At 40.5% G+C, this 27,299-nt stretch overlaps 1 non-coding gene and 2 pseudogenes across 1 annotated transcript; 2 read left to right on the top strand and 1 right to left on the bottom strand.

Moving 5' to 3' along the window:
- The first annotated feature begins 4,302 nt into the window (after window positions 1–4,302).
- LOC149262828 (5.8S ribosomal RNA) lies at window positions 4,303–4,441 on the top strand (annotated as a pseudogene).
- A 7,567-nt stretch (window positions 4,442–12,008) lies between these two features.
- Window positions 12,009–14,971, top strand: LOC149262827 (25S ribosomal RNA; annotated as a pseudogene).
- An 8,438-nt stretch (window positions 14,972–23,409) lies between these two features.
- On the bottom strand, window positions 23,410–26,864 carry LOC149262826 (25S ribosomal RNA). Its single transcript, XR_016261397.1, has one exon. It is a non-coding gene; the product is annotated as a 25S ribosomal RNA (ribosomal RNA).
- Window positions 26,865–27,299: the final 435 nt, after the last annotated feature.

The following is a 27,299-nucleotide window of genomic DNA, read 5'->3' as shown; positions in this document are numbered from 1 at the left end:
ATTCACCTGGGTTGGGAAATCCTTTGCCTAAAAGTTGATCAAACCATATTGAAAGTCTTTAGCCGGTTTCTGGGTATTAACTTTGGGTCAATTGTCACCAAGCTATCTGTCGTGTCGTTATGTGTTCAAGAGGTCACTGCCAATAAGCCATTCATCTGCAAAATATCTGTCATCCATCTTGACCATCCCTGAGTCAGTCCTTGCAACTAAATTTCTTCAACTTGATCTATGATTTCGTGCTGTGGGCTTGCCTACGATGGATCGCTTTCTATCGACTTTAGCTCATTATCTAGAAAGATGATCTAGAAATCCTCAAAACCTTGGGATCTGCATACCTCAATGGCAGGTTTCTTGCCTTTGATGATAGGTTGCATCATTGACCTTCGATCAAAGGATTCCGTGACATGTTCGACATCAACACATTTATTCACATCTCATGGATTGTACTGGGTACTTTGAGAGCCATTGACATCACTAGTGGTTTCTCTCACACTTGTTAACAGTTTACATCATTGACTGGTAATCAAGTGGTTTCTACCATGTTCGACTTCAACACATTCATTCGCATGGATAGAATCGTACTGTTTTGAGAAGTAGAAATGAAGACCCTGTATCTAGTTTCCACAATCCAGGCTGCGAATAATTTTGTATTCATTATCTAATGGACTATTCATAAACAGATGGCTGCGTCCATACTGTGTCCACATGAGTCTATACTTGTGATGTCTTACAAGATCATTCTTGTATCAGAGCAGTAGTTAGTTTTCTAAGTCAGTTTTGATCTGAGTATGGGAATGCCTACCTCAGCGATGATATGATCTCATATATATATCTTGCATTGAATGTTTTTACAGGCTCCAACCGGGCTCTCCACAAGATGATCCTCGAAATGATAAAGTACTTCACTCTTCCTAAATGATAAATGAAATCCTCATCTACTATAGACTTTGCACTTTAGGGGGCAATCTGTTACACAAAAATATCGTCACCATGATTATTTGCAGTCAGTATGGATATATCATCCTAAGCAAGTCTCAGACCTTAGCTCTTCAGGTCAAGATTTTAAAATGAGAGAAAGACATTGAAAATCAATGAAACTCTGGTTCCACACTTTCTCTCACTGTTACCTGCGGTCCCGCACCTTCTGTTTACAAAAACTACGGACTTGCACGCTCTGTCCCTAAAGGTGTGGGTGTGGACCCCTGTGAAAGTCAAAAAGGCGCAAGTTTATTCTAAAAAACTCACTTTGGGTTAATTCTAGATGATTCTAGAAGGAATTTTGACGTGGATTGGCCGCTCTTAGGTGGTTCATGCATCCCAAAAGAGAAAGAGCTAATCCCTTGATGAGAGGAGCTATCCCTTTGAAGGAGGGCTTTATCCCTTTGAAGGAGGACCTTGTAACTTCCCTCCATTGCACTATAAATTCAGGCATTGGGCTAGTTTCCAGGGAGGTTAGAAGCTGAACATTTTTTAGGGTAAATGCTGGTGAAATTAAGACTTCCTAGTTGAGCTTAAGAGGAGAGATCACATACCTTTTTGGCTTCATTGGGAAGAGAGTGAAACTTGTCAAAGTAGAGGAGACTTCTTGCTGGACCCTGGGAGGAGCTTGTACAGTGTCAAGGCACAGGTTGTAAAGTTATTCTTGATTTGAATTAATACAATCAAACTCATTTTTCTCAACAAATTGTCTCATGTCATTTGTTTCATGAACTCCTTGACTTTCATGTTAAATATGTTTTATGATATTTGATTTTCAAGTGCTATTTAATTTGTTTGCTTGTTTTTGTTTGCATATTCGTGACAAAGGAGCTCAGTTGGAATCAAAGGAGCGAAGGCTTCCACAAACTTGCGTTGGACCTAAGGTAGGCCTAAAACACTTGTTTTCCTTTGTTTAAAAAAGCATATTTAGAGAAAGATAGTGTGTGATTGGTTTGATTTTCATTAGGTCTTCTTTAGATTCTAGGAAGGTCTATCTTGTCTACAAGATCGACTTATTCCGTGTGACAGGAAGGACAAAAAGTAGTGTGAGTTCCTAGGGTGGCCACCCTAGTCCTTCTCAACTGTTGTCCCCTACAGTTCCCCCCTTTTTGTGAAGGCACGGGGCTTGGGAAGCTTGTTCTCTATTTGAGCCTCGCCTTGTGAGCCAACAGCCACATTTGATACCTCTTTCTTTCATGTTTTTTTCTTCCCTTCTTCCTTTTGGCCCCTATCTTTATGGAGAAAAGGTGGGATTATTGTGGGTTGGTGTTTGGGAAGGATGAAATGTAGTGTGAGTTCTTGGGGTGGTCACCATAGTCCTTATCGACCGCCATCCCCTGCATTTTCCCACTTTTTGCGAAGGCACGGTGTTGGGGAAGCTTGTTCTCTGTTCGATTTCCCCCTTGTGATCTAATAGCCATGTTTTATATCTATTTATTTCATGTTGTTTTCTTCGGTTCTTCATTTTGGCCCCTAGATTTATGGATAACAGGTGGGATTGTTGTGGATTTGTGTTCAGGAAGGACGAAACACAGTGCAAGCTCTCAGGTTGGCCACCGTAGTCCTTCTCAATCGTTGTCCCCTATAGTTCCCCCCCTTTTACGAGGGCATGGTTGGGGAAGCTTGTTCTCTGTTTGAGCCTCCCCTTGTGAGCTGGTAGCCATGTTTGATATCTCTCTCTTTCATGTTGCTTTCTTCACTTATTCGTTTTGGCCCCTAGATTTATGGAGAAAAGGTGGGATTGTTGTGGATTGGTGTTCAGGAAAGATGAAACGTAGTGTGAGCTCTCGGGGTGGCCACCCTGTTCCTTCTCGATCATCGTATCCTTCAATTCTACCTTTTTCGTGAATGCACAAGGCTTGGAATGCTTGTGCTTTGTTTGATCCTCCACTTGTGAGCTAGTAGTTGTTAACGGGAAAAGTGTCTACTCAGAACGCCCCTATCCCACTAAGGTGTGACAGTACCTTAGAAACAAACAGAGAAAACTATCTTCGTATTCTTCTTTATGAACTATAAACGAAGAGGAATAGGATGGACCAACCTGTGTCTTGCGCTAGTCCTTTGATCCAATCTCTCTCCTCTTTGACAGCTTCCAGCTATCTTCTCTCTTACTTGCCTAGCTTCACCAAGTTCCTACAAGATCACAGAAGAAGAAAACTACACAAAGACATGGATTTATACTCATAAATAGCTTAGGATCAGATTTAAGCTAAACATGCAAATATAACAAAACATCATTGATACACAAGCATGTAGGAGAAACTCAAATAGTTTTATTGATATAACAAGAAGGTCCAAGAGGAGTTACAACCGATGATTCCTGATCCAGCATCAACCCCCCAGCAAAGGAATCCCCTCTTCACCTCCAACAAAGCATAATCACCCAATACACTGATCTCTATCTCAAAACCAACAACAATTCTCTGCAATGTACAAAATTCCAGCCTCCTGGATCTCTGGGATGAGGGATCCATATATAGATGTATGCAAAGAGGATGAGTCAGCTTATGATTTGACTAGTGGCTTCTCTCTGTCATTTCTTGCTTCCACTTGGAGACTGAGAGCCTCTTACTCATCCTTGGTCGAACTCAGTGAGGCAAGTGTCATTGGGGAAGATTCTGGAAGCTTCCATTGTCTGTCCACCTCGCGGAATGACACTGCCATTTGTCATTTCCCGCTCATTGCACCCTGGTAGTGAATTTAGGTGCGTTGCAACGCACCTAGCTACTGTACTTGGGTGCTATGCAACGCAGCTAGCTAGTGGAGCAGCTGAAATGATCCTGATTTGACTGATTCTGAGCAGTTTCTGGTGGAGAACTTCTGGGAGAAGCTATAATTGGTTGACCTTGTTCCCCTAGGGGTAGGAACAATGCTTTTAGGGACTTAGGATCCCTTGGTTTATTGACATTTCATGCTTAGAGCTGTAAGGCACAAAAATGTCTATAACAGTAGCCACATTTGATCTCTACTTCTTTCACCTTGTTTTCTTCCCTTGTTCATTTTGGTCTCTAGCTTTAGGGAGAAAAGGGGGAACTATTGTGGACTAGTGTTTGGGAAGGATTAAAAGCAGTGCGAGCTCCCAGGGCAGCCACCCGAGTCCTTCTTGATTTCTTTTCCATGCATTTCCCCCCTTTTTGCAATGGTGTGGGGCTCAAGAAGATTGTTCTCTATTTGATCCTCCTCCTGTAAGGGGCTAGACACCTTTGTTTCTATTTCTTTCATGTGTTTTTCATCCTTTCCTCCTTTTGGCCCTTAGCCTTACATTTGTCATGGGGGGTGCCCCTATTCAGTGTTGTGGCAGATTTTTCGATAATACATGGAAACGATTCTCAACAACGGATATCTTGGCTCTTGTTATGATGAATAATGTAGTGAAATGTGATACTTAGTGTGAATTGCAGAATCTTGTGAATCATCAAGTTTTTTAACACAATTTGCACTCTGTTGGGTCTCAAAAATTTCTTCAAAATGACATCCACTTTCACCTTTTGTTATGAAACCAGCTGAAGAAAAGATAGAAAAGATAGATCAATTCCTTAGAATTCAGCCTCTTCGAGGGGGCAACCTCCTTTACATTACATAAATGAACAATTCTTGGATGATACAAATGACAAAACCTCCTTTCTATATATAGGAGTCTAAGGAGTCACAATATAATCCAGCCAAACTAACAATAATAATATAAATCCACAAAAATAACAATAGAGGGATTCTATGGGGCACAAAAATAACAACATGGAGGTAATAGGGGCACAAAAATATAAATAAGGGGTATAACTACAATAGTAATGGGGTAATCACTAGTATTATAGGGACCCAACATGCCCCTCTCCTTCAAAAAAGTGTTGTCCTCAACGCTTGAGTAGTTTTGGATACTTCTGCATAAAATTCTCATCCTCCCATGTGGAATCTTCAGCGGATAAGTTCTTCCACTTGATAAGATACTCTAAAATTGATCGATTTCGTAGCTGTCAAGTTCTTGTTTCTGTGACTGCTTCTGGTTCCAATATAATTTTTCCTTCCTCGTCAAGTTCTAGCAATATTGTTTGAACTGGGAGCTTGTCGCCTTTAACTTTCTTTAAACATGAAACATGGAAAACTGGGTGCAATCGAGAAGCTGCAGGAAGCTCCAATTTGTATGCCATAGTACCAATCTTTTGCAACACCTTGTACGGACCATAATACTTTGGTGATAATTTATTATCCTTCTTAGCTTTCTTTAGGGACATTTGCTTATATGGTTGTAGCCGTAGGAATACCCAATCACCTACATCAAAACTTCTTTCACTGCGATGTTGATCTTCCTGTTGTTTCATTCTATTTTGTGCCAACACGAGGTTATCCTTTAAGAGTTGGAGGACTTGTTGTTGATGTTCGATGTGATGTTCCACTGCCTGAACCTTAGAATTTTCTCTTAAATATGATGTGATGGATGGTGGTTGATACCCATAAAGTGCCATAAATGGGGTCATTTTTGTTGCTGTATGGAAGGAAGTGTTATACCACCACTCAGCCAGAGGCAACCATTTGACCCATTGTGTTTGTTTATCAGATACAAAGCAACGAAGATATCCTTACAAACATTTGTTTACTATCTCAGTTTTCCCATCAGATTGAGGATGATAAGATGAGCTATGAGCTAACTGAGTACCAAGAATAAGAAAATAATTTTGTCCAAAAATTTCCAGTGAAAATGGGATCTCTATCACTTACAATAATCTTTGGGTTTCCATGTAGCTTTTGAATTGTTTCCATAAATGCAGTAGAAATTGTACAGGCTTTAAATGGATGTGATAATGCACAAAAGTGTGCATACTCGGTAAGTCTGTCAACTACCACCATGATGACACTCTTCCCCTCAGACTTGGGTAAACCTGTGATAAAATCCATTGAAACCTCCTCCCAACGTTGGCTTGGAATGGATAAAGGTTGTAATAGACCCGGTGTCTTAATTGTTTCAACTTTATTTTGTTGGAAAACTGAACATTCCGCCACAAACTTTTGAATATCTGATTTAAGGCCATCCCAAAAAAATTCCTTCTTAACCCTGTGGTAAGTTTTTAAAAATCTTGAGTGCCCTCCTAAGGGAGAAGTGTGCAATTTTCTAAGAATATTTTGTTTTAGCTGGGAATTCTTATAGAGGTATAAGCGATCTTTGTACCATAATGAATCATTTTGCCAGCTCAATGTATCAGACGTACTGGAATCTTGTTGTAGCTTTCGAATAAGTGCCCACACTTCTTCATCATTCTTCCATTCCTCTCTTGCTTCGTTTATCCAATCTGGTTGGATAATAGAAATGGCACACAACAATGCTTCCACATCCTCATCCTTTCTTGAGAGTGCATCTACCACCACATTTTGATTCCCTTTTTTGTAGATGATTTCAAAGTCATAACCCAACATCTTTGTGACCCACTTTTGTTGCTCTTCAGAGGATAATCTTTGTTCTAAAAAGTATTTAAGGCTATCATGATCCGTTTTTACCTTGAAGTGTCTTCCCATTAGGTAGGGTCGCCATTTCTTAAGTGCATGGAGTATTGCCAACATTTCCTTCTCATAAATAGCTTGGCTTAAAAAATTTCCCTTGATTGGACGACTTTCAAAAGCAATGGGTCTTTCATCTTGCATTAGAACAACACCAATTCCATTTCCTGAAGCATCACATTCCACAATAAAGGTTTTTGTGAAGTCCGGTGTAGGTAAGACCGGTGCTTGGCACATTGCCTCTTTAAGATGTTCAAAGGCCTTTGTTGCTTCCGGAGTCCATGAAAATGCATCTTTATTCAATAATGTTGTTAGAGGTGCTGCTATTCTCCCATAATTCTTAACAAACTTGCGATAATACCCTGTCAACCCAAGAAATCCTCGCAGATGCTTTATGGATGTGGGAATTTTCCATTCCTTAATGGCTTTAATTTTGCTAGGGTCTACCTTAACTCCTTCATGAGATACAATATGACCCAAATATTCCACCTCCTAGACTCCAAAGAAACATTTGGATCTTTTTGCATATAATTGTTTCTCCTCCAATAGTTGTAGCACCTTGTCAACATGTTCAACATGATCCTTCCAAGACTTGCTGTAGATTAGTATATCATCAAAAAATACTAACACAAATTTTCTAAGGAATGGTTTGAAAATTGAATTCATCAAACCTTGAAATGTTGAAGGTGCATTAGTAAGGCCAAAAGGCATGACAAAAAATTCATAATGACCCTCATGAGTTCTAAATGTTGTTTTCGGAATGTCTTCAATCTTCATTCTGATTTGATGATATCCCGAACGAAGATCCAACTTGGTGAAGTAAATTGATCCATGCAATTCATCCAGTAATTCATCAATGATAGGAATGGGGAACATATCTTTAATAGTGAGCTTGTTGAGCTCCCTATAATCCGGACACATGCGCCATGATCCATCCTTCTTGTGCACCAATACTAATGGAGCAGAGAAAGAACTTTGACTTGGTTGAATTATACCAGCCTCTAGCATTTCTGCAACCATACGTTCAATTTCACTTTTTTGGACATAGGGATATCTGTACGGCCTGATGTTTGGAGGAACACTTCCTAGAATCAGATGAATAGCATGATCATGATCACACATAGGTGGGAGACCTTTGGGAGTCTCAAATGCCTTAGAATGATTGTCCAGGACTTTTTGGAGATCTGGAGAAATAGATGATTCCAATGTGGAAACATCTAGTGAACATAATTGTGCAATTACACCCCTTTGCTCCTTTTTTAGAAGCTTTGTCATACCATTAGAGCTGATTATTTTTCCTGGTTTCCCTGCAATACCCCTTAATTCAAATTCCTTTCCTTTCGTAGAAAATTTGATGAAAATTTGATGAAAATTTCTTGAAAATTAAAAGCTATTGTACCCAAGGATTGTAGCCATTAGACTCCTAATACAACATCAGCACCTCCCATTGGAATGGAAAGCATTGGGCTAGTCAATACATATTCTCCCATGGATAGCTTGATATTATGGCACCTTCCAGAGAAATTTATTGTTCCTCCATTTGCAATCATCACTTGACACTCTGGTGCTGGATATAGGAAGCAATTCAATTCTTTTGCAACCCTACAATGAATAAAATTGTGGGTGCTTCCTGAATCAATCAACACTATTACCTTTTTCTTCTTGATTTGTCCTTCTATCTTGATGGTTTGAGGAGTGGTAATTCCCTCCAATGCATTACAAGATATGGTCGGATTTATTTTTTCTTAATCTAGGCTTTGTTCCTGGAGTATATCTTCTTCTTTTGACCTTTCTTGCTCCTTTTCTTCTTCCTCTTCGCAATCTATGTAGAATAATTTCTTCTCAGCACACTTATGACCTTTAGTGTATTTTCTATCACAACTGTAACAAAGCCCTTTTGCTCTTTTTTCTTCCAATTTTTGTGGTGTCAACCTTATAGGTTGTGGAAGACTAGGGGCAACAACACTTCCGTCTTTATAGTTGTGAGTGGTATGCTTCCTGGTTGCCATAATTTTGCTTTCCATTTTTCTTGCTAACCTGAATGCCTTCTCTAATGAATCAGGTTCCTAAAGGCGAACATCATGTTGGATATTATCCTTTAAAGACCATATGAACACATCAATCCTATGTTCATCTAGAATATCTTTTACCCTTATGTTCAATTTTTGAAGCTCCTCAATGTACTCCATTACTGTACCCTTTTGTTTGAGACTTATCAATTGGCTAAAAAAAGTGTTGCTTTTTGTATCTTCATAATGTGCTATCAATTCTTCTGTAAAAATTGCCCAAGTGATAATTTTTTTACGAGAGCGAAGCCATTGATACTATACAAACTGATTTGGTTCCAAATATAAAGTTGCCATACGTACCTTTTGTGTGTTTTGCACATTATTGAGATCGAAGAACTGCTCCATCTGTAATATCCATGTGGCGGGATCCTTGCCATCAAACTTCCTCATATCGATTTTTGGAATATGGTGGGTCTTCGATCCAAATTATAATCTATGGAATCATGATTAACATTACTTTTGTTCACATCATGAGTTTCCTTTACAACCTTTTCACCATTAGTAAGTATCTCTTGTAGAAAATTTGTCAAATCTGTCTTCAAATCTGCCATGTCTGTCTTCAAATATGTCTTCAAATTTGCCATGTCTTTCTTCAAATCTATCTTCAAATATATCTTCAAATCATCCATCTTAGCTTCCATGCCATTTATCTTAGATTACACGCCATTTATCTTAGATTCCACGCCACTTATCTTAGCTTCTGTTAGCTTTTGTGAGCGTGACATTTGTTGCACTTGTTCTTGTAATTTTGATATATCATGTAGCATTTCTTCCTCTTCTTCATGAGTCATGCTAGAGCTTTCAGGTTCCTTACTAGGTGTTTGCATTTTCTTTCCTCGGGGCATCAGTTACCAATAATAATGCTTTACTATGCCCTTTGAATTCCGTTAAACCAAGCTTACACAAAAATTTAAAAAAAAAACTACACACCTTTTTTTCACTTTATAGAAGCTTGATATTGAATCTGATGTATCTCTGTAATTTCGGATCATCCAGTTTTGAAATTGCGACCTGTAGTAGCCTTCTGTGTCCTCTTTCCAATGCCACAAGTCTGACCCAAATTGGATTCTCCAAGGAAGAGTTATGTGAAATCTCCCACAGTGACTTGCTTTTAGACTAGTTCAATAGAGCAAACTTATACGACGTGCCACGAGTCACTGTTTCAACCTTTGAATCTCAAAAAACATGCATAAAAGAAACTAAAGTCCGTCCTCTTTCTGTACCTTCTTACGAAATTTCAATCCGATCCCCAGAGAGAAAGTTATGACGATTTTCCCCAGGTCACCTGTTTTGAATGTAATTCAGGAGTCTGCGAAAAGACCAACTTCTTCAGATCATATCTCCACAAATATCACACGAAAAGCTCTGAAATTCGGACCCAAGGTTCAGCGCGATTTCTTCTCAAATGGGTTTTTTTGCGACTTCTGAAACGTCACAGAAAAAATTTATAGCGAAAATGCCACGATGACCTGTTTGGAGCAGCGAAACCCTAGAATCCAAAGCTCTGATACCAAATGTTATGAAACCAGCTCAAGAAAAGATAGAAAAGATAGATCAACGCCTTAGAATTCAGCCTCTTCGAGGGGGAAACCTCCTTTACATTACATAAATGAACAATTCTTGGATGATACAAATGAAAAAACCTCCTTTCTATGTATAGGAGTCTAAGGAGTCACAATATAATCCAGCCAACCTAACAATAATAATATAAAGCCACAAAAATAACAATAGAGGGATTCTATGGGGCACAGAAATAACAACATGGGGGTAATAGGGGCACAAAAATATAAATAAGTGGTATAACTACAATAGTATGGGGTAATCACTAGTATTATAGGGACCCAACACCTTTATCGCCATCATTTGACTCACATGTCACATATCCATAACCATATAACCTTTCATTAGCCACCATTTTCATAAATATATGGGTTAGGATCCTTATTTACCAAAGTTATTTATTTTATGTGTTTAAAGTGAAGTTATGATTAAACACTAGGAAATTAACATGGTTTCATGTATCTATATATGTGGCTTGAGTTTCATGACATGCGTAGGTTATTTGGAAGCTTCCAAGGCACCCTTATGTGGCCTCCAATGCTCAAATTCGATTTCTCTTTAAAGGAGTCAAAGAAGGATATGTGTCCTATTTGGATTATAACTCTATGAGGTGTCTCATCATTTCTTATTTGGATTAGAACTCTATGAGACACCTAGGGGATATGTCTCTCATTATGAGCTATTTGGTTGTAACTATATGAGATTTTAGTGGATCCTCATTAAATAGGGTAGCTTCTTATGTTTTTGTATAAATAGGAGAGCCTTTTTCTTTGAAAGGCATGTGTAAAGTTGAGGAAATGCTCATGTTTTGAATATAGAATTTGGAATTGGCACCATGCTCATGAGTGATGTTCACTTTGATTTGGTTATGCTTGTATTTGGAGCCTCTCAACTTTCCATCCCTCATGCTTTTGGATTGGCCATCTATAATGTGTGAGATTTATTTGTTTTCATAGATTAAGATTTACTTATTTCATATATTTTCCCGTGTGAGAGGTTAAGAGTGATTTTTTTTTATTTGCTTTCATAGATTAAGATTTATTTATTTCATATATTTTCCTGTGTGAAAGGTTAAGAGTTATTGTTTGTATTTGCTTTCATAGATTAAGATTTATTTATTTCATATATTTTCCTGTGTGAGAGGTTAAGAGTGATTGTTTTTATTTGCTTTCATATCCAGAGGTTGAGAATTATTGTTTTTGCTTTCATTTCATATCATGTGGTTTTGATTATTCATTTCATAGGATCCTGATTTGATAATGCACACATGATCCCTTAGAGTAGATTTCATCTCATGCAATTTAATTTTTGAAAGAGTGGTGTGCTTTTCAATTCCCACAAGTGTGGTAGATTAAGACTTCAATTCCTGCAAGTGTGGTAGATTAAGATTTCAATTCCCGCAAGTGTGATAGAATAAGATTTCAATTCCAAACATTGTACTATAATTTCCTTTGAATTGATTGTTGAATTAGAATAGGTGAATTTGGTTTATCGTTATTTGGTTTAGTAGTTATATTGATCTAAATTGGAAGTTAATTTCTAGCGCATATAGTGCACGCACTCTTCGCAAGTTTTATGAAACCCCTAAGTTAACAATTTAATGATAGGAAATCACTTTACTCCAATAAGCCTGATGCCTCGGTCGAGGGCACGTCTGTTTGGGTGTCACATCCCATTCAAATGTGCCCCCTGTAATATGTTAGGGAGAAGCAGAGTTGGTCATCCATGCCCAATGCAGTGTGGTTGGATGAAATACCTCAAGTGATGTTATGTGGAGTGCATTGGCAAGCGGTGATGTTGTCCCCTTGGATGGGAAGTCAGCGTTAGTTGATGCAGGATTTGTGTGGCATCACTCGAACTTACTTTGCTCTCTCTTGTCCTCCCACTGGGTAGGGAAGATTTAGCTCCAACTTGTGACCTCAGCTTAGGCCAGAAAACCCCATGAATTTAAACATATAATTAAGCAGAGGAAAAGAAACTTACAAGGATTCCCCTAGTAGCGGCGAGCGACCCAGAAAGAGCCCAACATGAAAATTGAGCGGAAACATCACCTGAATTGTAGTCTATAGAAGCATCCTCAGCGACAGACCTCAGCCAAGTCCCCTAGAAGGGGGCACTTAAGAGGGTGATAGCCCCATCAGGCCAAGACCCTGCCACATCATGAGGCATTGTTGGCGAGTCAGGTTGTTCGGGAATACAGCCCTAATTGGGTGGGAAATTATGTCAAAGGCTAAATACGGGCGAGAGAATGACAACGAACAAGTACCATGAGGGAAAGATGAAAAGGACTTTGAAAAGATAGTTAAAGAGTGCTTGAAATTTCTAGTAGGGAAGCAGATGGAGGCTATTGATGTGTCTTGGTTAGATGTGGAATGACTCAGGCTAGACTGCCACTTGAATTCAGGTGCAAACCAACACGGGTTGCTGGATCATCACAAGGGCGGGTGGATTACTACCTATTAGTTTTCTGTTTCGGTGGTTGAGGAATGAAGCATGCATGCTTGTGGTGGGCCATGTGCACCTGCACGCTTGTGGTGTTGGTTGGCAGCCTTTCCATTTGACCTATCTTGAAACACAGACCAAGGAGTATAACATGTGTGCGAGTTGGCAAGTTTGGAAACCTGTGAGGCACAAGGAAGTTGATGGGTGAGATCCCCTCACTAGGGGGATGCATCATTGACCGACCTTGAGCTTATGCGAAGGGTTCGAGTGTGAGCACACCTGTTGGAACCTGAAAGATGGTGAACTATGCCTACTCAAAGCGAATCCAGAGGAAACTCTACCGGAGGCTCGTAGCAATACTGACGTGCAAATCATTCATCTAACTTGGGTATAAAGGCGAAAGACTAATCAAACCATATAGTAGCTGGTTTCCTCTAAAGTTTCCCTTAGGATAGTTGGAGTTGATACGCGATTTTTATCGGGTAAAGAAAATGATTAGAGGCATTGAGGGTGTAATTCCCTCAACCTATTCTCAAACTTTAAAGAGGTAAGAGGGTGCAACTGCTCCATTTATCTGTGTCATGGAATCAAGAGCTCCAAGTGGACCATTTTTGGTAAGCAGAATTGGCAATGCAGGATGAACCGAAAGTCAAGTTACGGTGCCCAATTTCATGCTAACCTAGATCCTACAAAGGGTGTTGGTTGATTAAGACAGCATGACAGTGGTCATGGAAGTAAAAAACGGCTAAGGAGTGTGTAGCAACTCACCTGCCGAATCGACTAGCCCCAAAAAATGGATGGCGTTGAAGTGTGCAACCTATACTCGACCCTCAAAGAAATTTCTTGGCTTCGATGAGTAGGAGGATGCGGGGGTCATTGAGAAACCTTGGGCATGAGATTGGGATGATTGGCCCCCGGTGCAGATCTTGGTGGTAGTAGCAAATATTCAAATGAGAACTTTGAAGACTGAAGTGGGGAAAGGTTCCATGTGAACAAAAGTTATACATGGGTTAGTCGATCCTGAGAGATGGGGAAGCCTTGTATCAAGCCTGCACTCTGAACAAGCATCAAAAGGGAATTAGGTTAATATTCTAAACTAGGACATGGTAGTAGGTATCAACATTAGGAAATCCGAGGATGTCATCGGGGGCCCCAGGAAGAATTATCTTTTCTTTTTAATAGCTTTCCCACCCTGCAATGAGTTCACCCAGAGATAGGGTCCTGTAGCTAGAAGAGCACCATACATCTTGCGGTGTCTAGTGCACCCTCGGTGTCCCTTGAAAATTTATAGGACTAAGTACTATTCATGCTTGGTCGTACTCATAACTGCATCAGGTCTCCAAGGTGAATAGCCTTTGGTCAATAGAACAATGTAGGTGAGGGAAGTTGGAAAAATGGATTTGTAAATTTGGGAAAAGGATTGGCTCTGAGGGTTTTTCCTAGGGGTCTGTGCCCTCAACTCTTGGGTTATTGGCAGTCTACCTGAACTTCTCTCACGGTGAGGGTGGTCAGTCGCGAGCTGATTGGGCTACGAGAGTAGAATGCCCCCTACCAGGGGATTTTCCCAAGGCAGTGAAGAATAGACTCAAAACTGCTATGGACAAGGGGAATCTGAATTTTTAATTAAAACAAAGCATTACGATGGACCCTGCAGATGCTAACGCAATGTGATTTCTACCCAGTGCTTTGAACGTCAAAGTGGAGAAATTCAACCAAGTGCGGGTAAATGGCGAGAGTAACTATGACTCCCTTAAGGTATCCAAATGCCTCATCATCTAATTAGTGACACACATGAATGGATTAACGAGATTCCCACTGTCCCTATCTACTATCTAGCGAAACCACAGTCAAGGGAATGGGCTTGGTAGTATCAACAGGGAAAGAAGACCTTGTTGAGCTTGACTCCAGTCTGACTTTGTGAAATGACCTGGGAGGTGTAGAATAAGTGGGAGACATTTTCGACACAAGTGAAATACCACTACTTTTAGTGTTATTTTACCTATTTCGTGGGGCGGAGATGGGAAATTACCCCTATTTTTGGCCTTAAGGCATGTTTCAGTAGGTCGATCCAGACGGAAGACATTGTTAGGTGGGGAGTTTTGGTCGATCTCATGTGGAACAAAAGGGTAAAAGCTCATTTGATTTTGATTTTCAGTATGAATACAAACGTGAAATCATGGCCCATCGATCCTTTATATTTTCGGAATATGAAGCTAGAGGTGCCAAAAAAGTTACCATAGGGATAACTGGCTTGTGGCAACCAAGCGTTCATAGCGACGTTGCTTTTTTATCCTTTGATGTTGGCTCTTCCTATCATTTTGAAGCAGAATTCTCCAAGTATTGGATTGTTCACCCACCAATAGGAAACGTGAGCTCGGTTTAGATTGTCGTGAGATAGGTTAGTTTTGCGTCACGACAAAAATTGCTACCCAAGTCTGGGAAACAGGGGTTCCCATGTCGTGTTGTGGCTAAAATTGCTGCCAAGTCTAGGGAGCTTCGGTTTTCCATGTCATTGCGTGATAGGGAATGATTGCCCAAGTATGGGGAGCTTCAGGTTTCCATGTCATCACGCGATAAGGAAAGGATGCCCAAGTCTGGGGTGCTTCAGGTTTCGATGTCATCACACAACAGGGAACAACCTCCCAAGTCTACCAAACATGGGGCTTTCTGTTCCATGGAATATGATGGAAACCACCCAACTACAGGAAACTCAGGTCTTACATGTCCCGCCATGATAGAAACAGTGACCTCGGTGCAAGGAAATCGGGTTTCCATGCCACAGAATGGCAGAGAACTTCCCAAGTCTACAGAACTTGGGGGCTTCTATTTTGTGGCATGAGGGAAACTGCCTAATTTTGGTAACCTCTAGGTCTCCATCTCCTGCCCGGGCAAAAACCGCAGCCCTAGTGCGAGGAACTTGGGTTTCCATGTCGCAAAACAACTAAAATTGCCCAAGTTTATGGAACTTATAGTTTCCATGTTGAAGCACGATGAAGAACCACCCAACTCTTGCAAACTTGGTGTTTCCATTTCGCAGCGGGGTGGAAACCGCTTACCTGGTTTATCTCCATAACTTGGGGTTTCCATGCCTTGTTGTGACGGAAGCCATCCAAGTGCGGGGAAAGTGGGGTTTCCATGCACCACCGCGACAACAGCTACCTAATTGTGTGAAATATAGGGTTTTCATGTCCCATCACATAGGGGTGGGCCTAGGGTCTCAGGGATTCAAGTTAGGAGTCCTTGAGAGAGTCGAAAAACTAAACCCATAGTACACGTGCACCTTGATGTGTGATGGGAACCCACGTTAAATTAAATGTGACTTAGGTGAGCATTCAGTTATATGCAACCACTTGGAGTGACATTTTCTTATGAGTGACGGTCATGGGCATGTCGTGCTAGGCAGGACACTGCCTCTTGATACGATGGGCAAGTCACCGACAAAAGGCGCGCAGCTGACCTGTGTTGGGTGTCCAGATGAAGGAGGTGGTCGTGCAAACAAGTTAGGATGTGAGGAGGTGTGCGAAGTGTGGTGACGGGTGTAATTGGCTAAGTGTTGGAGTCAACCCATGGGTGTGGCGATGCACACAAAGGGACGTGATGGTTCATTGCAATGGAGTGTGTCAAGGTTATGGGGTAGGTCACCTGGGCATGCATGATGATGGAACCAACCCTTGTTATCCCTGAGAGACATGACCCTTGTGTGAAAGGATGCGCAGAAGTAAGGAGGATGGAATTCAACCAAGGGACATTGAACTTAGACTTCCACATTGCAGAACAAATGTAAAGGAAGGAGTTGGGACAAAACAGAAGGAAGAGAAGGTCATGGGTAACAGGGCTGCACCAACAAGTGGATTACAGAGGATGGGACAGACTTGGTAGTGCAGATAGGCAGAGCGGGTCGGGTTACCAACCAGGGTAGTAAGGCCACATTGCATGCAGGCCATGTGCCCTTACTATGGCTGGCACTGATGGGCAGAGTTTAGGTGCCTCAGAACAGAATGTTGAGTGGAAGGGTGGCATACCTAGGTGCGGGTGACACCGGTCGGAGTTCAGGTGTGGAGTTGTGTCATGCAAGCATGAGCGCATGACATGATGGGATGAAAGAATAATTGAAGAAGATAAATCAATGATAAGTTATTTTCATTCATTGTTAAGAACACTTATTGGAAAATTGACTGAATGTTGAAGTAGGTAGAGACCATGTACTCAAGTATTACTAAAAGGAGAAAGTATGGTAGTGCCACACCCTCTTATGTGTGGTTGAAAGACTACCACTAGGATAGGGGCGTGACATGGGTTCTCCTAGTCCCTCCACGACAAAATTCACCAAATTGTAGGGAACCTGGGTTTTCCATGTCCCACCTTGTCGAAAGCATCCCAAATGTAGGAAATTTTGGGTTTCCATGTATCATCACGATCGAAATCACCCAGGTGCAGTAAACTTAGTCTTTCCATGTCCCTCCTGTGACAGAAGTTGTGGCCCAAGCACATGGACATTGAGTCTGCAACCCCACATAAAGAAAATGGCTTTGTTGGTCAAGAGAAAGAAGGTTTCTTCATTGGTAAAGGATCTCACTAAGGATCAAATGTTGGAGTCTCTTCTCGAGCTAGTCTATGAAGGACTATAAAAAGTTGAAACAAGTGTTGGAGAGGTAAATCCCCTCTACGGATAGAGGTGATCCCTACTAGCCCAGCAATGGTTTAGCAACAATCAGTCAATGCTACTATGCATGTTCCTAATTGCAATTAAACAGCGGTCATGAAAAATGAAGGGTGGAAGTATTGCAGTGGATGAGGCATTTGCTGGATGTTGAATTCTCTGAATGACTTCTCTTGAAAATATTGGTGACACTGATATGGACTTGGTAGAATTAACCCCATGGATAGTATGCAAGACCAATGGTGATGGTGAACGGAAAAACCCAACCCAACTCAATCATGGTGATGGAGTGAAAGTTTCATGTTCAAGAGCGACCTGCTACCAATAAAATTCTTCAAGTTTTCTACCCATTTTTCCCCAGTCATTGCTGACCAGTACCTCTTTATTTTTGACAAGCTTGAGGAGGATAACATATGCTTGGTCTGTAATTTTCCCTTCGGGCAAATCTATCGCTTGGTGTTTAGTGAGCCTAGCATCAGTGAGACTCGTTCTTGTTTGGGTGGACAAGTTTGTCGCTATTATTTTAACGAGTTTAACGACAAAGATAACTCGGTCCTTTTCATGTTTAGAGAGTTTGAAAAGGGATGAAAAGGAGACTCCAACAGTCCTTTTTTGTGGCATAATCCCTTAAGTCCGAAAAAGTATAAAATAATATGAAAGGGATGACTTTTGGATAGTTTTAAAGAGCCGACAAAGACAAGCGCTCGATCTTTTTGTTTAATAATCCATCAGGTGCAAAAAGATTAAAATATATGAGAGGGATGGCATTCCCTTTACTTTAATGAGTTGGAAAGGCCAATGGATCGACAACATTTTTATTTTTAATGAATCTAAAAAGAGTTTAAAAGGGACTCTTTTTTTAGGAACGAGTGGTATTTTCGGGTAGCAACTGGTTCCAGGTAAGTTTGGAACTTCTCAAAACATGGCAGTGTGAAGAGGGTGGCAATTAGAATCACTTGTCATAGTTGTTCCTCAAAAGGGTAAACAATCAAGTGGAAGTGTATGGTCGGCCAAATGAATGGAGGTGACGGTAGGAACGCAACCAAGGTTCAAAACGGTTGATAGCAAAGTGATCACAAAGGTTTTTTACCAAAGGTGGTTTCATTTTTTAATGAGCTTGAATCAGGAGAAACTATGCTCAGTACAGGTTGAGTTTTTAACGAGCTTGAACCTTGTGGGAACATTGCTCTTTCCAGTCTTTTGATGATGTCTCTTGGTATATTTACTTTTTTTAATGAGCTTGAACACTACTATAACATGTGCTCATTGCCTTTTTATGCAGGCTAGAAACGACCGAGCTACAAGGTTAAAGGGTTGAGAACCTACAAACTAAGAAAATCAAAAGTAACTTTTCACTTACATGCAAAGGTTTGCATGCCCCCAGGTGTTTCAGTAAAAGGAGAGCTTCCAGGTTACCAAATGGAAGTCCCTACAGTTAGGTAGGATTGTTTCTGTCAGCAGAAAAAACTCTTCCTTTGCTTTGTCCATTGAATAGACAAAGGTGAATGGTGTGAGCTTCCAATCACATAACGTATGAAGGTGAATGGTGTGAGCTTCCAACCACAATCATACAAAGGAAATAAGTGTATCAGACTGATTTGACGAAACCAGAGATTCTGGGTTTGATCTCCAGTGGAGTCGCCATTTTTTTCAGGGAAAATTAGTGTCGAACTGCTAGTCCCACTAAGATGAGTAGCTATATTAGAAAAAAACAATGAAATCTTTTCAAGAGTTCATTTAAGTGTGATAGATTAGAGGGAAGAAAAGAGGACCAACCTATATCTTTCGCTTTGATCCTAGCTTGATTTCTCCTTTCCTTGATAGAATTTTCCACTCCTTTCCTACTTGTCCCGCTTCAAAGAGTACCTGTAGAGTCAAAGTAATAGAAAACCATCAAATAATCTCCATCAAAAACATCATAAACAATGCAGAATCTGAAACACATTGACCATACAATTACATTCATAAACAATAAGATTCATAAACACACGATTATATGAAGGAAAACTAAAAGAACTTTATTAATAGTAGTGAAAGAGAGGATTACAACCCAACTGTCTGATCAAGCATCATCCTCCAAGTGTAGAAGCCCTCTTCACCTCATGAACAAGTAAATCACCCAACAATGTAATGCCTCTTCTCACAAATAAATAATTTGAACGGTATCATTCTCACTCTCTTCAGAAAGGGTACGATTTTTTGAAGGTAAAACTGGGTCGGGTGCCGCCTCGACCTGTTGACTTTGGTTGGGTATAGACTCATAAGTTTCACCTTTAGAGAGAGTTCTTTCGACCGATGGTTGAATTAATTCAGTCGGGTTTTCAACTAGTAAAGGACCCGGGGAAAGTTTCTGGTAACCAGATGGAAGTCATTGCGGTGAAGGAGGACAGTTATCCAATACTCTTTTGGCTTCATCCAAAAAAGGACAACGGTGAAGGGAATGATTACCTTCACATAACCTACATGGAAATTTTACCTTTCCTTTCTATCCATTAACTTCATTATCACTAGTTGATGGTGTATTACCAACATGATCACCAGAGGTTGATGACACTGGTTGGTGTGAACGAGGGGATCATTCTCTCAATATCTAAGGGAAGCAAGGACAATCTCGATGAAAATGGTCTCCTCTACAAATTATGCATGGAAATTTGGGTTTAGGAGTTTTAATGTGTGGGTTTTCACCAGATGAAGCATGGTTGCCCCCTTGCTGAATTTGCTTCTTCTTCTTCTCCTTCCCTTTCTTCTTCTTCTTAGCCACCCGGTTACTAGCATCACTACTTTCACCAAGTGAAGAGGAAGAAGGGGAGGGAGAAACAAACGAAGAAGAAGGCGAAGGGTCAACTTCAGTATCAACTGGATGCTGATTTGATTGTTGAGGAATCATGGTATTTTGAACCACAGATGTTGAGAATAGCCATATTGGTAGGCCAATGGTAAGTCCTAGAAGGGACAATGTGGCCATATGAGGAGCACCAATATTTCCCCAAGAAGTAAAAGGACTAGTATTCCCTTCAAGAGGGATTCCTTGATTGGTGGACTCCATATATCTCAACCTAAGATCAACTAAGGAATAGGTATGTTATTCTATATTTAATTAATTTTAATGATGCTTTGACACAACTTTGCTTTTTCAATTTTTAAGAATTGAGAAAAAGCTAAAGATGACTTTATTCCCCTTCGATTTTTATTGAGCCTGAAGTGACAAGTGCTCAGATGGACCTTTTTCTTTTAAAGAGTCGAAAAGGAACGAAAGTGACTACTCTGGAAATCTAAACAGAGGAATTACCAAACCAATCACAAAACTACAAAATACACCTTGGTGATAAATTAAAGAGAAATTACCAAGGACTTATGTACGATAGTCAATCTTCCCGAATTTTGTGTTTAGTGCATTACGATCAATAAGGTGGTAGACTCAACTTCCTATGGATAAAGGATATAAGCCTGTTGTGGTCTCCCAATATATACACGATGGTATGGGGAGCACAAGTCCGTGCTAGCACTTGTTGTATTAAGGAGGAGGAATCACCCAAACTTCGATGAAAATTATAGTTACTAGATTTTACGATGCCGGAACACATCTCTAGCCTAGACCTCTAGATATGATGTGTTAAGTTCTAAAGCGTTGTTAAGTTCATTGAGATTTATTTTAAAGTTGATCTTGTTTAAAGTTTGCCTTTCAATGGTTCACCACATGATGATGATTTGAAATTCCTAAAATTCAATCTATAATGATAAACAATCTTTGTTTATTTCGATCAATGAAAATTCTAGCTACTAGGGAAAGAAGATTACAATTGTTTCAAACAAAGAGCAAAGAGCACACACTAGTGCATTTTCCTAAATCATTTTTTTCACACAAAATAAATGCAAATGCAAATGCATGTATTTGTTTTCATTCTCTTTAATGTGAAAAATGCCAAAAATGAAAACTAAATGCAACAAATATTTGAAATATTTCTTTCAAAGTGACATTTTTGACAATTTGTTTTTTCAAAATAGAAAGGAAGACTAGACGAAACTTTTTAATTTCGAATAGAAAATCCTTTCAACACTTCAAACGTCAACAAATAAAACCAAATACTTGACTAAAAGTTCAATCAACTATCCAAGGAAGGAAGACTCCACAACACTTCTCTTTTTGGCACAAAACAATAGTGATGACACTTTTTGTATCAAAACGACATATCGATTTAAGCAACTTTTCGACAAAGGATTGTAAATGATGGACAAATACATAAAAATATTTACTAATCCTAATCAATGGAGGTTGATAAATGTGATGCAAGCAGGCTTTAGTAAGGAGGCACTGTTCATAAGGAGAAAAAAAACTAAACAAAACTCAAAACAAGGACAAAAACCCCCAATTTCTAGAAAGGAAATAGGTTCAGTCAGTCATCGCACCTGCGCTTCACAGAAACAAGAATGCATCACACTTTATAGTCTTGGGAGTTGCAATTCGTATTGGTTCATAGTGACAGACAATGCGATGGGCCAGGGAGCGCAAGTGAAATGGGTTTTGGCTTAGATGTGCAGTTGTTTTCAGTGAGTTAAGCTGAGCTATGATAGACAGTAAAGAGAAAAGTACAGAGGAATGTCTTGAGAGGTTACTGAGCTACCAAAAGGGCATCTATAATGCTTGTAAGTCAGGTTTTTAATTCATAAACTAAACCAGAGATTGACTGAAGAAACATTCATCTACTATGAAATTGCAGAGAAAGAGCAGTTCGAAGGCTACCTGGCTGACTTCAGGCTCTGTCTATAGTTTATAAAACAAACAATAACAACAAACAAACATCTATTCGATTCCCCAACGGAGTCACCAATTTGTTTCTAGGAAAACTAGTGTCTTTTCGATCGACTAGCCCTCTAGGTTTGGCAGCTATCCTAGAAACAACAGTTTAAATAAATTCGTGATTTATTCTATGTATAATAGATAAGAGAAAGACAAAGGAACCAACATGGATCTTCAGCTTAACTCCTTGCTTGATCTCTCTCCCCCTTGACATAACTTGCAACTCCTCTCCATACTTATCCTGCTTAGAGAGTACCTGTAGAAACACAGTAAAAAAGAACCGCCAAAGCATCTTGATCTATTATATCATAATCATTACGTAATCAGAAATATAATGAACATACAATAGCATGCACAAATAATAACATTCGCAATTGCATAGTTATATGGAAGAAAACTCGAAGAACTTTATTAAATAGAAGGGAGAATTAAAACCCAGTTGTCTGATCCAGCATCATCCTCCCAGCATCAAGCCCTCTTCACCTCATGAAATAGCAAGATCACACCAAAAATACAATGCTCTTTCCTCAAACTTTCAGCACTTACTTGCAATCCACAATATTCTAGCCTTTGGATCTCTCAGATGAGGGATCCATTTATAGATGTGTGCAATGGTGTGAGTCATCTCTGGGGTTTTGATTAGTGTCATTCTATTTGTTACATCTGGTTCCACAAGGGAAGAGATAACTAAAGTTTATATCTCTTACACATCCTTGGGTGAATTCAGAGAGGCAAGTGTCATAGGATAGGTTTCTAGAAGATTCCATGAGAAACCGCCTAGCAAATTGTCTCAGAAATTTGTCCATCCTTGCCCATTGCACCCTATAGAAGGCCCAAACAGTATGCATCGCACCTGAGTAGTGTGTCACTCAGTATGCACTGCACCTAGCCAGTGTAGCAGTCAATATGGTTCAGTTTAGGCCATTTCTAGATGCTTTTTTAGGTGGAACTTTTGGGGAATAATGTAATCAGATGACCATGTTATTTTAGGGTATGAAACAACTCTATTATTGGTTTATGAGCCCTAGTTTATTGACATATAGAATTGGGTTTGAAGTGCACAAATATGTCTATAACATGGGGTGCGACATGGAAACCCCAAATTTTGTGTGCGACATCAAAATTCCAATTTTCCTGGGCTTCGGTAACTTTTCCATCGCATCGTGGAAACCCCAAATTTGGGCACCAAGTGGAAACCCCAAATTTTGGGTGTCGGGGAGCTACATGGAAAACCCAAATTTTGGGTGCTAGGGTGTGACATGGAAACCCCAATTTTCCTGGGCTTTAGCATCTTTTCCATCACCATGTGGAAACCCCAAATTTCCCACCCCCAAGCAAATATTTTTTGAGATGCGAGAAATACAAAATTGTCATTTGGAGGATGAGGCAAAGGCAAGAGAGTTGTCTGGATTTGTTTGAATAGTGTGTGACAAGAGAAAAGCTCTAAATCAAGGCAACCAAGGCCATTCTTCCACTTACAACACCCCGTCGTGTATTTAAGCCGTCTACAAATGATTCTCCTCAATGACCATTTGGAATTGAACTTCAAAGTTGCCCTGACCAAGATGCTTCACAGACATGGGTTGAAAATGATATAGGCCCCTGGGGGAAACAATGTGACGCCCCTACTGTGGGTCGAGATACATTCGAAGAGTGACATGCACTGCTTCTAGTGTGGATTCTGACTTAGAGGCGTTCAATCATAATCTAATACACGGTAGCTTCATGCCACTACCTTTTCAACCAATCGTGATGACCAATTGTTTGAATCAATGATTCCTCTCGTACTAAGTTGAATTACTATTGTGGTGTGGTTCATCAGTAGGGTAAAACTAACATGTCTCACGATGGTCTAAACCCAGCTCACGTTCCCTATTGGTGGGTGAAAAATCCAACACTTGGTGAATTTTGCTTCACAATGATAGGAAGAGCCGACATCGAAGGATCAAAAAGCAATGTCGCTATGAACACTTGGTTGCCACAAGCCAGTTATCTCGGTGGTAACTTCTCTAACAAATCTAGCTTCAAATTTCAAAAAGCTAAAGGATCAATAGGCCACACTTTCATGATTTTTATTTGTATTGAAAATCAAAATCAAATGAGCTTTTACCCTTTTGTTCCACATGATATTTTTGTGATCTCCACCGAAAAATATTCTTATTAAACTTATGGATCATAGAAGCTTAAATTCAACAATTTTTTTTCTTGTTGAGCTCATCTTAGGACACCTACGTTATCTTTTAATAGATGTGTCCCCCAGCCAAACTTCCCACCTGATAATGTCTTCCGCCCAGATCGACCCGCCAAAACATGCCTTAAGACCAGAAACAAGGGTAGTGCCCCATCTCCACCCCACGGAATAAGTAAAATAACGTTAAAAGTAGTGGTATTTCAATTGTGCCGAAAATAGTGCCCACTTATTCTACACCTCTCAAGTCATTTCACAAAGTCGAACTAGAGTCAAGCTCAACAAGCTCTTCTTTCCGCACTGATTTTGCCAAGCCCATTCCCTTGGCTCTGGTTTTGCTAGATATTAGATAGGGATAGTTGGAATCTCATTAATCCATTCATGTGTGTCACTAATTAGATGACGAGGAATTTGGCTACCTTAAGGGAGTCATATTTACTCTTGTCATTCACCCGTGCTTGGTTGAATTTCTTCACTTTCACATTCAGAGCACTCAGTAGAAATCAAATTGCATTAGCATCTATAGGGACCATTGCAATTATTTTCTTAACTAAACAGTTGGATTCTCCTTGTCCGTACCAATTCTGAGTCGACTGTTCGCCGCCTAGGGAAAAGCCCTCGATAGTGGGTATTATACGCACGTAGCCCAATTGGCATGTGACTACCCACCCTCGCTGCAAGAGAATCTCGGGCAGACTGTCAACAACCCATGAGTTGAGGGCACAAACCCCTAGGCCTAGCCCTCAGAGCCAATCCTTTTCCTAAAAGTACAGATTCGTTTTTCCGACTTCCCTTATCTACATTGTTCTATTGACCAAAGGTTGTTCACCTTGGAGAGTTGATGTGGTTATGAGTATGACCGCGCATGAACAGTACTCAGTCCTCTCAATTTTCAAGGGATGTCGAGGGCACACTAGACACCGCAATATGTGTGGTGCTCTTCCTACTGCTGGACCCTATCTCTAGGTGAACCGATTCCAGGGTGGGAAAGCTGTTAAAAGGAAAAGATAAGTCTTCCCGGAACCCCGACGACGTCTCCATATTTCCTAACATTTATGTCTGCCGCCATGTTCTAGTTTGGGAATATTAACCTAATTCCATTTTGATGCTCATGTAGAGTGTACCCTTGATACAAGGCTTCCCCATCTCTCAGTATCGACTAACCCATGTCCAAGTGTTGCTCACATGGAACCTTTCCCCACTTTAGTCTTCAAAGTTCTCATTTGAATATTTGCTACTACCACCAAGATCTGCACCGGGGCCTGATCCACCCAAGCTCACACCTGAGGTTTTTCAATGACCCTCGTGTCCTCCTACTCATCGAATCTAGGCAATTTCTCTGACAGTCAAGTACAGGTTGTGTGCTTCAGTGCCATCCATTTTGAGGGCTAGTTTATTCGGCAGGTGAGTTGTTACACAGTCCTTAGCAGATTTTGACTTCCATGACCACTGTCCTTCTATCTTAATCAACCAACACCCTTTGTGGGATCTAGTTTAGTGCACAATTCGGCATCGTAACTAGACATTCAGTTCATCCCGCATCGCCAGTTATACTTACCAAAAATGGCCTACTTGGAGCTCTCGATTTGATGGCACGACTCAATGGAGAAGCTGCACCCTCTTACCTATTTAAAGTTTGAGAATAGGTAGAGGGAGTTATGCGCCCGATGCCTCTAATCATTTGCTTTACCCGATAAAACTTGCACGTGAGCTCTAGCTACTTGAGGGAAACTTCGGAGGAAACTAGCTACTAGATGGTTCGATTAGTCTTTTGCCCCTATACCTAATTTAGACGAACTATTTGCACATCAGTATCGCTATGAGCATCCACCAGACTTTCCTTTGGCTTTACCCTACTCAAGCATAGTTCACCATCTTTTGAGTCCCAAATGGTGTGCTTGAACTCGCACCCTTTGCATAAGCTCAAGGTCAGTCAATGATGCGCCCCCAGAGAGGGGATCTCACCTGTCAGCTTCCTTGCACCTCATAGGTTTTCAAACCCACCGACTCACACACATGTTAGACCCCTTGGTCTATGTTTCAAGACGGGTTGAATGGAAGGCCCACCAACCAACACCATGAGCACGCAGGTGCACACGGCACGCTACAAGGGTGTATGCTTCGTTCCTCAACCACTGCAATGGCAAACCAACATGTAGTAATCCACCCACGCTTACGACGATGTAGCAGCTCGTGTTGGTTTTCACCTCAAGTCGAGTGGTGGACTAGCCTAATCTATTCCACATCCGACTGAGACACATCGACAGCCTCCATCCACTTCCCTCCCAGTAATTTCAAGCACTCTTTAACTCTCTTTTCAAAGTCCTTTTTGTCATTCCCTCGTGGTACTTGTTCGCTCTCAATCTCTCGCATGTATTTAGCCTTGGATAAAATTTACCACCCAATTAGGGCTACATTCCCAAACAACCCAACTCACCGACAATGCCTCATGATGTTTCAAGGTCCCGGTCAGATGGGGTTTTCACCTTCTTAGGTGCCCCCTTCCAAGGGACTTGGCCTAGGTCTGTCGTTGAGGACACTTCTACATACTACAATTCAAGCAACACTGCTGCCTAATTTTCATGCTGGGCTCTTCCCGGTTCACTTGCCCTCAAAGAATATTGGTCCTCTTGCCTACCCTTATCTTGGATTCCGTACACATCCTCAAAGAGCATTAGGTTCCAGATGATTACCCAATCCTCCCATTCTTTCTTGCAAAGAGAAGAGAAGAATGTTGTGTCTATCTCTTCGCCTTGATTGATGGAGACATGCCCAAGTTTTCTCTGACAAGGAACTTGCCCAAGATCCTTTATAGTTGGGAACTTGTTAGAACTCCCTCTTAGCTAGGGACTTGTCCATTCATCAACAAATTCTTCTTTGTGGGTCCTTTAGCTAGTTGATCTCCTTCTTTCCTTTGATGTCATGAAGTCTTTGTTTGAACTTCTTCTTGGTAGGTTAACTGACCGTCGATCACTTTCCCTCCTGGTTTGTCATGTCATGGCCTTCTTGATATATATCAGGTCCTTTTGTCATCTAGCTACTCCTTTGTCATCTTGTCTATTCTTCATAATACTTATCACATGGATGCTTAGTTGTACTTTCTTATTCCCATACTCT

This window comes from Pinus tabuliformis, chromosome 6, assembly GCF_031772625.1.
Source record: "Pinus tabuliformis cultivar Carrire ecotype Pingquan chromosome 6, CPIR1, whole genome shotgun sequence".
NCBI lineage: Eukaryota > Viridiplantae > Streptophyta > Pinopsida > Pinales > Pinaceae > Pinus > Pinus tabuliformis.
The sequence above is the reverse complement of the archived record's forward strand: the minus strand, read 5'-3'. Positions and strand labels throughout refer to the sequence as shown.